Below are 13027 nucleotides of genomic sequence, written 5' to 3' on the forward strand. Positions count from 1 at the left end.
TTGCAACAGGTTTAAATGCCATTAAAATATGCTTTGCTATCTTATTGATGGTTTAGATTTTAAACAAGGTAATAAAAACCAAGATTTCCAATAGGACCAATAAGAATAAATGGAAAAAAATTTACTTTAGGGAAAAAAATCACAGTAATTTTATGACTTATTCTCCAAAGATAAAGTTTGAAGTTAATGATAGCACATTTTAGAATAAATCAGACCATACTTCTAAGTTATTTGAAAATTATTATACTTAGGTGGTTAACCTGTGATTTTCTAATACCTTACCTGAGTAAAAATCTAAATCATATAACACATTATGAATGAGGGCTCTCTTCCTTCCTTCTTCCTTTCTTCCATTCCACAGAGCCTTCTTCTTTTTTTTTTTTTTAGCTCCAGTTTTATTCACGACTTGTCTCTGCCTAGTTTGTGAGGGTTTTTAATCTTTCTTATGTCTTCCTCTCTGCTTTTCTAGCACCAAGAGAGAACATGTGTATGTGGATGAATAAATCAAGAAACAAGTAAATACCATGTTTTATAAATGTCACAACTTAAATGTTGCTTTGTTGCTTAAACCCTTCAACATTTTATACTCTCTGTGAATTTATTCATACTTTTCAAGAATGCTATTAAAATAAATAATATATATCAGTTATTCACCAGAAGTCTTTTACTTAACTAGTCCAACAACACTAGGGAGGCTGAGTGACTAATGACAAGACTAAGGATTCAATGGTTTGCCTACAAATAAAGAGACATTTTCACTGCTGTGACAGTTTGCAGACAAGGCATTTCAATATGAAGAAACAAAATTTGGGTTCAAGATGGTAATGTAGGAAAACCCTGAACTCCCCTCCTCCATGGGCACACCAGATCAACACCTATATAGAGAGCAATTCTTCCTGAAGAAGTGAAAGCTGACTGAATAGCTTCTGCACAACAATGGATAGCGAGACCAAATAGACAATGACAGGAGAGAAAGAGACGTGGTAACCATGGGAATCCCACCCCAGATGATGTTAAGTATAATGAGAATGGATAGTACTGAGGAACCAGGAGCAGATTTATCTTCTTTGGGGCACAGAAAAAAAAATGGTTTAAAAGGGTACCTAGAATTTAAAGTTCTCACCAGCCCTTGTGGATCTACCAAATGGTGGGGGACAAAGGAATGGTGAGCACCATTGTTTATGGTCCCCCTCCATCCTGATAGCATAGATAGAAGCAGGTTTTGGGTACCCTAGCCAGCCTGCCACTTTAGTGACTCCTGGGCTCCTAGTCCATACTGGTTCCAGCTGGAACCCAGGGTAGTCCCCTCACACCTGTCCAAGCTCCAGCTCTACCACTAAGGTGGCCCTAGCACAGCACACACCAGAACACCCCTGGATAGTACCCCTGGAACTCCAGCTGTCTGGCTAAGGCAACACAGGTGCCGAGCACCCTGAGACACACCTGGCTTATACCTGCTTCAGTTCCAAATGACTCATCAAGGCACCCTCTGCACAGAGTGCCCTGGGACCTCCTAACGTCTACCCACTCCAGCTCTAGCTATCCTGCTGTGTCCCTCCCCATCATGTGGAGCATTCTGAGATCTTCTGGCCCATGCTCACCTCAGCTCCAGCTGTCTTGCGAGGGTGCTCCCTCTTTGGAACACCCAGTCTGCACCTATTTCAGCTCCAGCCATCCTGCCGGGCCTCTGCTTGGGACACCCTGAGAACACCACCTCACCTTACATCTGCCCCAACCTGCACCTGCTTCGGCTTCAGTTGTCTGGCCTTTCTGTATGGAATGCCCTGTGGACCCCCTTCCCTAATGCCCACCCCCACCCCACTCCCTTGCCCCCAACCTGTGCCTGCCATAGTTCAAGCCAGCCAGCCAAAGCCACCAGGCACATGCAGTCTACTCAGGGACATTCCTATACAAAGCCATTCCTTTGAGACTGGAGGAAGTGCTTTTCCATTTAATTCATAGAAACAAAGTCAATCAAAATGAGGAGACAGAGGAATATGCCCCAAATGAAAGAACAAGACAAAACTCCAGAAAAAGAACTAAACAAAATGAAGATAAGCACTCTACCTGAGAAAGAGTTCTAAACAATGGTCATAAAGATATTCACTGAACTTGACAGAAGGTACATGAACTCAGTGAAAAGTTCAACAACAAGATAGAAAATATAAAAAAGAACCACTGAGGCTGAAGAATACAGTAACTGAAATGAAAAAATACACTGGAGGGAATCAACAGCAGAATAGAGGATGCAGAACAGATCTGTGCTCTGAAAGACAGGGTACTGGAGAGCAACCAAACTGAACAGCAAAAAGAAAAAAGAATTAAGAATACAAGGACAGATTAAAGGATATCTGGGACAAAATCAAGTGCACTAACATTCTCATTAAAGGGATTCCAGAAAGAAAAGAGAGAGACAAGGGAGAAGAACTTATTTGAAGAAATAATAGCTAAAAAGTTCCCTAACCTGGGGAAGTAAATAGAATCTGGGTCCAGGTAGTGCATAGAGCCCAAAACAAACAAACAAAAGAAACCTAAGGAGGTCCAGACCAAGACACATAATAATTAAAATGTAAAAGTTAAAAAAAAAAAAAGTAAAAATTTCAAAATAAAGACAGTATCTGAAGAGCAGCAAGAGAAAATCAACTGTTAGGCACAAGAGAAACCCCATATGACTATCAGCTGATTTTTCAGCACAAACTTTGCAGGCCAGAGGGGAGTGGCGTGATGTATTCAAAGCACTGACAAGAAAAACCGACAACCAAGAACACTATACCCAGCAAAGTGATCATTCAGAATTGAAATTGAGAGACCATTTCCTAGACAAAAGTTCAAAGTTTTTTTTTTACTACTAAACCAATCTTACAAGAAATGCTAAAGGGATTTCTTTAAGTGGAAAAGCAAAGGTCATAACTTTAAGTAAGAACAATATGAATGGAAAAAATTTCACAAGTAAAAGCAAACACACAACAAAGGTAGTAGATCAGTCACTTAGAAAGCTAGTATGAAGATTAAAAGACAAAAATAGTAAAATCAATTATATCTAAAAATCAGTTAGGGGACCCACAAAATAAAAAGATGTAAAGTATGACATTATGTACTTAAAATGTGGATGAGGGGTAGGGGTGTCTGGGTGGTGTAGTCCCTTATGTGTTTGACTCTTGGTTTTGGCTCAGATTGTGATCTTAGGGTTGTGAGATCGAGCCCTGCATCAGGATCTGTTCTACTCATGGAGTTAGCTTAAGACTCTCTACTTCCCCCTCTATCCCTCCTAACTCCCCCACCATAAATAAATAAATCTTTAGAAAATGTGGAGGAGGAGTAAAAATGTAGTACTTTGAGAATGTGTTTCAACTTAAGTGACCGTCAGCTTCATATAGACTGCTATATATTTAGGATGTTATATATAAACTTGTGGTATATATATAAACTTGTGGTAACCACAAACCAAAAACCTATCATGGACACACACAAAAATACAGAGAATGATACCCAAAAATAACACTAAAGGAATTTCTTAATCACAGGGAAAGAGAACAAGAGAAGAACTGTAAAAGCTATCAGAAAACAGTTAACAATATGGCAATAAGTACATATCTATCGATAATTATTTTAAATGTGAGGCACCTGGGTGGTGCAGTCAGTTCAACATCCGACTCCTGGTTTTGGGGTGGTGAGATCGAGTCCCACATCAGGCTCCATGCTCAGTGTGGAGTCTGCTTGGGATTCTCTCTCCTCCCTCTGTCCTCCCTCTTGTGTTCTCTCATTATATAAAATGAATAAATAAATATTTTTAAAAATAATTACTTTAAATGTAATGGTCTAAATGCTCCAATCAAAAGACATATTGTGGGGTGCCTGGGTGGCTCAGTCGGTTAAGCCACTGACTTTGGCTCAGGAAATGATCCCTGGGATCAGTCCCTATGTCAGGCTCCCTGCTCAGTGGGGAGTTTGCTTGTCCCTCTGCCTACTGCTTCCCCTACTTGTACTCTCTCTCTCTCTCTGTGTCAAATAAATAAATAAAACCTTAAAAAAAAAGACATAGGGTGACTGAAAGGACAAAAAACAAGACCCAACTCTATGCTGTTGACATGTGCCTATGCCTCACTTCAGACCTAAAAACACATGTAGACTGAAAGAGAAGGGATGAAAAAAAAATTCCATGCAAATGGAAGTGAAAAAGCTGGGGTAGCAATACTTGTCTCAAACAAAATAGACTTTAAAACAAAAATTAATAAAAGGATATTGTTTAATAAAAGGAATAGTCCAAAAAGTAGATATGATAATTGTAAATTTTTATGTACCCACCATAGGAGCACCTAAATACATAAAACATATATTAATGGGCACAAGGGAGAAATGGACAGTAATACAATGATATTAGGGGACTTTAACACCACACTCATATCAATGGTTAAGTCATCCACATAGAAAATTTTCTGGATAAGGAAACAATGTCTTTGAAGGACATATTAGACCAGAGGGACTTAACAGATATATACAAAACATTCCATCCCCAAACAGCAAAGTACACATTCTTTTCCCGGGCACATGGTACACTCTGTGGGACAAATAGCATGTTATGCTACAAAACAAGTCTCAATAAATTTAAGAAGAGTAAAATCAAATCAAGCATCTTTTCTGATCAAAATGATATGAACCTGGAAATTAATTATAAGAAAGAAAAATGGAGAAAACACAAACACGTGGAGACTAAACAACATGCTACTAAACAGTCAATGAAGAAATCAAAGAGGAAATTAAAAAATACATGGAGACAAATGAAAATGAAAACACAATAGTTCCAAATCTTGGGGACACAGTAAAAGAGGTTCTGAGAGGGAAGTTTATAGCAATATAGTTCTACATCAAATGGGATGCTTGGGTGGCTCAGTTAAGTGTCTGACTCTTGATTTCTGCTCAGGTCATGATCTCAGGGTCGTGAGATTGAGGCCTGCATCGGGCTCCACGCTGGGTGTGGGGCCTGCTTAAGTTTCTCTCTTCCTCTCTTTTTGCTCCTTCCCTCTCTGCTCATGCTCATTCTCTCTCTTTAAAAAAAAAAAAGGAAAATCTGAAATAAATAATCTAACTGTACACCTCAAGGAACTAGAGAAAGAGGAAGAAAGAATGCCCAAAGTTATTAGGAAAAAGGAAAAAAAGGAAGTAATAAAGACAGAGTAGGAATAAATGAAATAGAGACTAAAGGAACAGTAGAAAAGATCAGTAAAATCAAAAGATAAAATTGATTAATTTGATAAGATTGATTAATTTGAAAAGATAAAATTAATCAATCTTTAGCTGCACTAATAACCTAAGGACTAAATAAATAAAATCATAAATGAGAAAGAAGTAGCAGCTGACACGCAGAAATACAAAAGATTATAAGAGATTACTACAAAAATATGTGCCAGCAAATTGGACAACCTAAAATAATTGGATAAATTCCTAGAAACAATCTTCCCAAACTGAATCAGGAAGAAAAAAAGAATCTGAATAGACTACTAACAAAACTGCATTGGTAATCAAAAAACTCCCAACAAACAAAAGTTCAGGACCAGATAGCTTCACAGGTGAATGCTACCAAACATTTAAAGAAGAGTTAATACTTACTCTTATCAAACTTATTCCAAAAAATATAAACAAAGCTTCCAAATTCATTCTATGAGGCCAGCATTACCTGAATACCCTAACCAAACAAAGACACTACAAAAAAAGAAAACTACAGGTCAAAATCTCTCATGAACGTAGATGCAAAAACCCTCAACATATTAGCAAGCCAAATCAAACAATATATTAAAGGGACCATTCAACATGGTCAAGTGGATTTATTCCAGGGATGTAAGGATGGTTAAAATCTGCAAAGTTTTGACAAAATTCAACGTTCGCTCATAATAAAAACTCTCAACAAAGTAGGTTAAAGGAAATATACCTTAGCATAATAAGGCCATACAGACAAACCCACAGCTAACATCATACTCAATGGTGAAAAACTGAAAGCTTTTCCTATAAGAGCAGGAAAGACAGTGTCCACTCTCACCATTTTCATTGTGGAGTCCTAGCTGCACAATAAGATAAAAAAAAAAAGAAATGAAAGGCATCCATATTGGAAAGGAAGAAGTAAAATTTCACTCTAATGTGGTATAATATACAATGGAATATTAGTCATAAAAAAGAATGAGATCTTGCCATTTGCAATGACATGGATGGACCTAGAGTTTATTATGCTAAATGAAATAAGGCAGAGTGAGACAAATACCATATGATTTTACTTATATGTGGAATTTAAAAAACAAAACAAACAAAACAGCAGAAAAGGGACCCATTATTACAGAGAAGAAACTGGTGATTGCCGGAGAGGAGGGGTGTGGAGGGATGGGCAAAATAGGTGAAGGGGATTAAGAGGTACAAACTCTCAGTTATGAAATAAGTAAGTCACTGAGGGGTGCCTGGCCAACTCAGTCAGTAGGGCAAGAGGCTGTTGATCTTGAGGTTGTGAGTTTGAGCCCTACACTGGGTGTAGAGTTTACTTAAAAAAAGACAATCTTTAAAAATAAGTAAGTAAGTAAGTAAGTAAGTAAGTAAGTAAGTAAGTAAATAAATAAATAAGCCAGTCACTGAGATGAAAAATACAGCATAGGAAATTTAGTCAATATTTTTGTAATAATGTTGTATGGTGACAGCGACTCTACTTGTGGTGAGCACTGAATAATGTATAGAATTGTCAAATCACAATGTTGTGCTCCTAAAACTAATATAATATTGTATGTCAACTATATCTCAATAATAAAAGCTAAAAAGAAATGAAGAAAGATAATAAGATGATATGATAAGAAATAAAAGGCAAAACAAAAGACAGAACTCCGCTGAAGTTTCTACTTGTTTGCTGGGTATCTCTGGTCTGGTTCTTTGCAAACTTTAAGCAAGAAGAGGACCAGTTTCTAGATGATGTGGACAGAAGAACACAGACTATTAGTATATAATCGATTTTCCACTAATCCTATATTACTATTTTTTCTAATCCCTTATTATTACTTTAAATAAGTAATACATTAATGCATATTCCTTATTATAAATTTTAAAAGTTCCATTTGAGAGGCACCTGGGTGGCTCAGTGGGTTGGGCCTCTGCCTTCGGCTCGGGTTATGGTCTCGGGGTCCTGGGATTGGGCCCCGCATCGGGCTCTCTGCTCAGCAGGGAGCCTGCTTCCCTCTCTCTCTGCCTGCCTCTCTGCCTGCTTGTGATCTGTCCAATAAATAAATAAATAAAATCTTTTAAAAAAAATAAAAGTTCCATTTGAATAAAGGCAAAACCTTCATTTTTCCAAAGGCTTTTTTTTTTTTTTTTTCTTTTTCTTTAGCAGTACCTTCATCATATGGCAAGGAGTCTGGAGACAGCTTGGCTTCTGGAAGGGTTCAACTATGTCATTAAAGACCAAAGCTCTTTTCATTTCTCCCTGCTCCCAGTCCTGATGTGGTGGTTTAGTCCTCAAGCTTCCTCCTTCATTTTGGCAAAATGGCTCCTGCAGATTCTGACATCACATAAAGAATTGAGAAGAGGATTATTTCCTTCTGTGGTCCACTTGCCTTCCTCCAAAATCCCCAGCAGAATTAGCCCCATTGGCCCCAATTGTTCCTTGTGCCCAAGTATAAGTCACTCAAACAAGATTGATTTTCCTGGGACCAAAGAGGTCTGTTCTCCCTTGGATAATGTGAAGGATAAAAAAAACTAGGATTTTGTTAACAAGGAAAAAACAATGTAAGGCAAGCAAAATTTGCATTGCACATTTTATTTTTAGAAAAATTATACTCAAAATAAAAATTCAATATAAAATAAGTACAAAATCTTTACCACCCACAAATATAGGTAGGGCGCTTAGTATCTGATCTACAGTCCATTAATTCTTTTTCTTTCAACAAGTATACTTTGACCACCTGCTATATGACAGCCACTGTTGTTGGTACTAAGGTTAGAGAGATGAACAAGTTAGACATTTATCTGTATTAGGAATGCTCCCAGCAGCAAGTAACATAATAGTTCAGAGGCTTAAACCACAGAGACATGTAATGTTTACGTAAAAGAAATCAAGGACAGGCAGTCCGGACGTAGTCCAACCCCCCTAAAATGTTTCCAAGGATACAGGTTCTTTCTTCTCTGTGTCCTCAGCATGCTGGCTTTTGTCTTTGTTCTTATCACCTCATTGCTCCATGGTTACCATAGCTCCAAACATCTCATCTGACTTCAAGTCAGAAAGAAGTGGTAAAGGGAGTTCTTTTCTTATTGTTATTTTTACAAGCACTGAAAAACCCTCAGAAGCCTCCTAGCAGATTTCCATGAACTCTCAATGGCAGAACCCTGCCGCCCTGGTATGCTCAACAGCAAAGGAGTCTGGAATAGTAATTATCTCACAAGGTGCTGTGGGCTGTACCCATCATTGCCCCCAGTGAAACTGAGATTCTGTTTATAAGGACAGACATGGATGATGGATAGTCTATTACAGTGCCTTCCATAGTCTCCTTCTTCATGGAGTTAGTTCTCTGGCCACTTTGCGGAAAGATAAGGTAGAGATAAAACGTGAGTATTTTTTTTACTTCAGTCTTCGAAATTATATCTGAGGAATTTACATAGTGTTTTTTGCTTAGTATAGTGTTTGTCTGGCACATTCAGATAGACAAGCTATTTATTCTCTATATAAGCTTGACAAAAACTGGGGGTTGCCATCTGTGGGGCCTCCCTTGGCTTCATCTAGTGGATCTAAGATGTTACAGAGAGGGATAGAAATGTAGAACCAGACACTTGTGATAAGTATTAGCGGACAGTTATTCCTGGCACAAAAATGCCATGAGCAGAGCGTTCACTGGTTTTCATGTAGAACCACCCACGTCTTACGCCATCATCAGATTATTTGTCTGGATGCTTCACTAGATAAAGAGCTTCTTGAGGGAAGAGACTTTTATTTATTTCTGGATTCCTAGCCCTGCGGATGGTGGCTGGCACCTAGCAGGTACTCAGTGAAGGCTGGAGGTTAGAGATGCTCTTTCAGAAAGCAAAACGTGGGGAGGAAAGTTCGAACGGTGCACATGAAGGAGCTCAAACGTGAAGTGTTTAGAAAACCAATTTAAAAAAATGAAAGACGAGCGACTGACAGAAACAGGTTAGGGGGCAACTAGAACTTCGGAGGAGTAACTTGTCTCTTCTTTTATTTTTTAATTTTTTTTTTTCTTTCTCTCTGGGGGGGTGTGGTGGAGGTCACGTGGTATTTGTGCAAATCGCTTGGGCCTACAGGGCACCGGAGTGGGGCTAAAGTGCGAATGAGGTAGAACACTCAGGAACAGCCTGTCAGAACAAGCCTGATTTACGGCAGCTGCCCTGTAGAGTGTGTCATTTTTTTATAGCAATAAAAGCAGTAATAACGGACTTTATATTGCAGTCACAAGCTACCATTACTGTGTCAGATGAGTGAATTCAAGCAGGTCTTCTAGAAGTCTAAGGGCGAGTTGTTGTTCTTTCTTTCTTTAAAACATTCAAAAATAAAATTTCTCCATTGGTACTCTTTAGCGTTTGCTGTATGAGACTGTCATTGTATTACAAATTTATATCTCATCGGGGATATTGCTCAGTGATAATTCTCACAATACTCCTGTTTTGAAAGGGCAAGAAAACATTCCTTAAAGAGCAAGCCTTTGTGTTCACCTTCCATGGAAGGCATGTTTCAGCGTACGAGAAGGGGGAGGACTTTGCTCTGAATGCACTGAACTGGGCCCTGTCCCAGGTCCAAGACCAATTCTGGACCTTGGCCAAGTCAGTTAGCCAGTCTGCTCTTTAGTTTCTCCATCTGTGAAAGATGTCTGTGTGAGAAGATGATCTCATGATTTTTTTCTAACCCTAAAATTTTATGATTCTCTCATTAAGTGCCTACCTTTATAAGAACTGAAGAGGGTTAAGCATTAACAGAATACTTCCCCTACACCTTAGGTTGATCACCTCATCTTTCGTAATACCATCTTACAAATTCTTATATTGTACATTGAAGCAAATATGGCAGCTATTTAAAATAATAAGAAAACTAAATACAATTCACATTTGGTATGTTTATTTTAATATCTATTTCTATGAATATCTGATGTATGTATGCATAACTGGAATCATTCTGTACACAGAATTGTGTGCCTGCCTTTTTTTCCCCACAGAATTTTATACTGTGAGCAGTTTCCCATCCCGTTAAAAAAATCCTTTAAAAAATAGTTTTCTTAAAAAAATTTTATATTGCTACATATAACACAGATACAGAAAACTGTATAAATGAGTTGTTGTAAGGTAAGCACTGTCCTAGCCATCGCCTTTCTCAGCCACTGCAGAAACACTCTTCCAACAGAACCCTCTCCCTCCTTGCTGAAATTCATTGCCCTAATGACTTGTATGGTAATAATTTCCTTATTTGTATTTATATTTTTACCACCCAGTATACATCTCTAAAAGATATCATTTAGTGTTGCCTAAAAATATGATTTTTAGTGCCTATTTATTATTCCATCATATAAAGATACATCAATACATGTACATACAACTTATTGGATTATTTTCTTCCTTTTCTGACAGCTGATTGTTTCATTTGTATTTTTTGAATTGATATCTCTTCACATAATGCAAAAGTTTTAAAGGCCCAAAGGAATGCAATGAAGAGAGTTCCTCTCACTTCTGTCCTCCAGCAACCTGGCTCTCTCTATGACTAGTTGCCAGAAAGTTGTTTTTAAGGAAAAGGAGCCTAAGAATGATATTGATATTTTTTTCAGTTTTAACATACAAACTAATGTAAGTAGACATGAAAAATATAACTCTTACTAAAACATGAAAAATCCCTGTAATTGATTCTCTCATGTGAAATTAGTGGACATGTGGTTTCACTCTTAGGTTAAATGCATAACATTGAATGTTGTGTGAATTGGAAGTGAAATGACCACAGAAGGAAGTCTAGGATCAAAATAGATGTAAAGAGTGTTGTGGTGTTTTACTTTGCTTTTTTGTAGAGGTGAGAGCCAAGTGACTTTGTCCCTTTGGCACAATGGGAAACTCAGTTTCTTATGTTTTGCTCTAGGAGATCAATAAATAATGTCATCATGCTAGTTATGCTAATGCAAAAAACACATAATTCAGAATGAAGGCACTAACTACTACATAACTACCTAACCTGCCTGACCAGAACACAATTTTTATGCATTAGGGTTTTTTGGTTGCAAGAAACAAAAGCAGGCTGCTTAACTTAAATAAGGGGAATTTGCTGGAAGGATTCAGGTACTCACTGTTTGGCAAAAAGGCTGGAGAACTAGGCTTTGAAATGGACCAAGGCAATACAGCTGAGGAGGTCCAGGAATTGGGGATGACAACAGTGGTCCCAAGTGGTATTAAATCGGTTTTGGATATTTTATTAGATTCTAGTAGAAACTGTGTGATCATGGGACATCAGGGGACTGACTACACGACCAGAACTGTCCATCATGATATTATCAGATACAATGAGTGGTAAGTTTGGGTAAATGTATCAGCAGACTTATGATAGAAATGAAACACTGGGATCCATCCTGAACATGTTTGGAAGGCATGAGTAAAACACATACATGTATTTTTAAACTCTTGCCTCACCTGCCACTGCTGCACTAATGGACCTCCCTCAACTCATGCTGGGGCCTCATGGGGCAGAAGAGGAATAGGTGATCCCCTATGACCAAGTGAGGGAAGAAGAGACAATTTAGGCCCAGTTTACACATGAATTCTCACTATACAATAGTGCTAGCAGAAAATGGATTCCTACCATGTTACAACCCTACAGGGAATGGAAGGACGTTCCACTGAAATGAAATTTCTTGAAAGGAAATTTCTCCCTATAGGCAGTGTTATGAGTAGTATGAATGGCCGTTAACTTCTTGTGGAGAGAGAAAAATGTATGGAGCTGTAGATATATCCAGATTCTGGGGCAGACAGGAATGGCTTGTCTGCTTTGTCGGGATCTTGGAAGAAGCAAAACTGGAAGATTGTCCTGGTAAGTCATCCTTGTATTGGTTGTCTCATCTTACTTTCCTTACTGTTCTGTTCTTTCGCTCCCCTTTCTCTGGGATTGCATGGATACTAATGAAGGTAGTATGACATGAACTTTGGTCTCAGCTTTGAGGGAAATGAGACTCTTGAAAAGTTCAGTGAAATATTTCTGGGCAATTCAGACTCCCCAGCCAAATTATACATGTTCTGCCCAAGCAATGATATACATCTAGTGATGGCTCAAAGTATTCTTAGGACTATTTCCATCGTCTGAGGATGAAAATGAAGAGAAGCTTGTCCAAATTATTTCTGATAACTTTCAAGTATACTTCTCTGAAAATCTCTCTAACTCAACCATTTATGAGATAATTGGACTAGCAATCAGAGATAGAAACCTATCTATGAACAGACTGGAAAAGAAAATTATCTCATCAACAAAACAAGAAGCTATCTCATTCTCCTTATCCTAAGAAAAATCAATATGTAATCAAAATTTCTATTTTTTTTCTCAAAATTACTTCACAGATTGAATTTGACTATTTCTCAATACTGTCAACTCTGCCAAAAACCTCAGCAAAGAATGTAATTACCTTTTAAAGTATTTCTCCCACTCTGCTCCTTGGTAAGTCTGAAACTGTTAAACAACTGGCAACCATGTTCCTTAAGATTTGCTTACTAAGAAGATAGAGAAGTGGGGGCACCTAACTGGCTCAGTCAGTAGAACATGTGACTCTTGATCTCAGAGTTGTGAGTTCAAGCCCCACATTGGGCATGGAACCTACTTAAAAAAAAAAAAAAGAAGCAGCAGTAGCAGCAGAAGTTAGGGAAAAACATAGTAACATTGTTTCTTGAGCTCACTTCATCATGCTTGGGTGGGGGATAGATATTCCTAAAGTGCAGAAAGCAAGTTACCAGCAGGAGCAAGGAAGCAACAGAGAGAGTTGAAATGTGGGCTGGGGTGGGCATTCTGGATAACATAGGACAGCAAAGAAGAGAAAGA

The sequence above is a fragment of the Lutra lutra genome, chromosome 6 (genome assembly GCF_902655055.1).
Source record: "Lutra lutra chromosome 6, mLutLut1.2, whole genome shotgun sequence".
In the NCBI taxonomy this organism is placed as follows: Eukaryota; Metazoa; Chordata; class Mammalia; order Carnivora; family Mustelidae; genus Lutra; species Lutra lutra.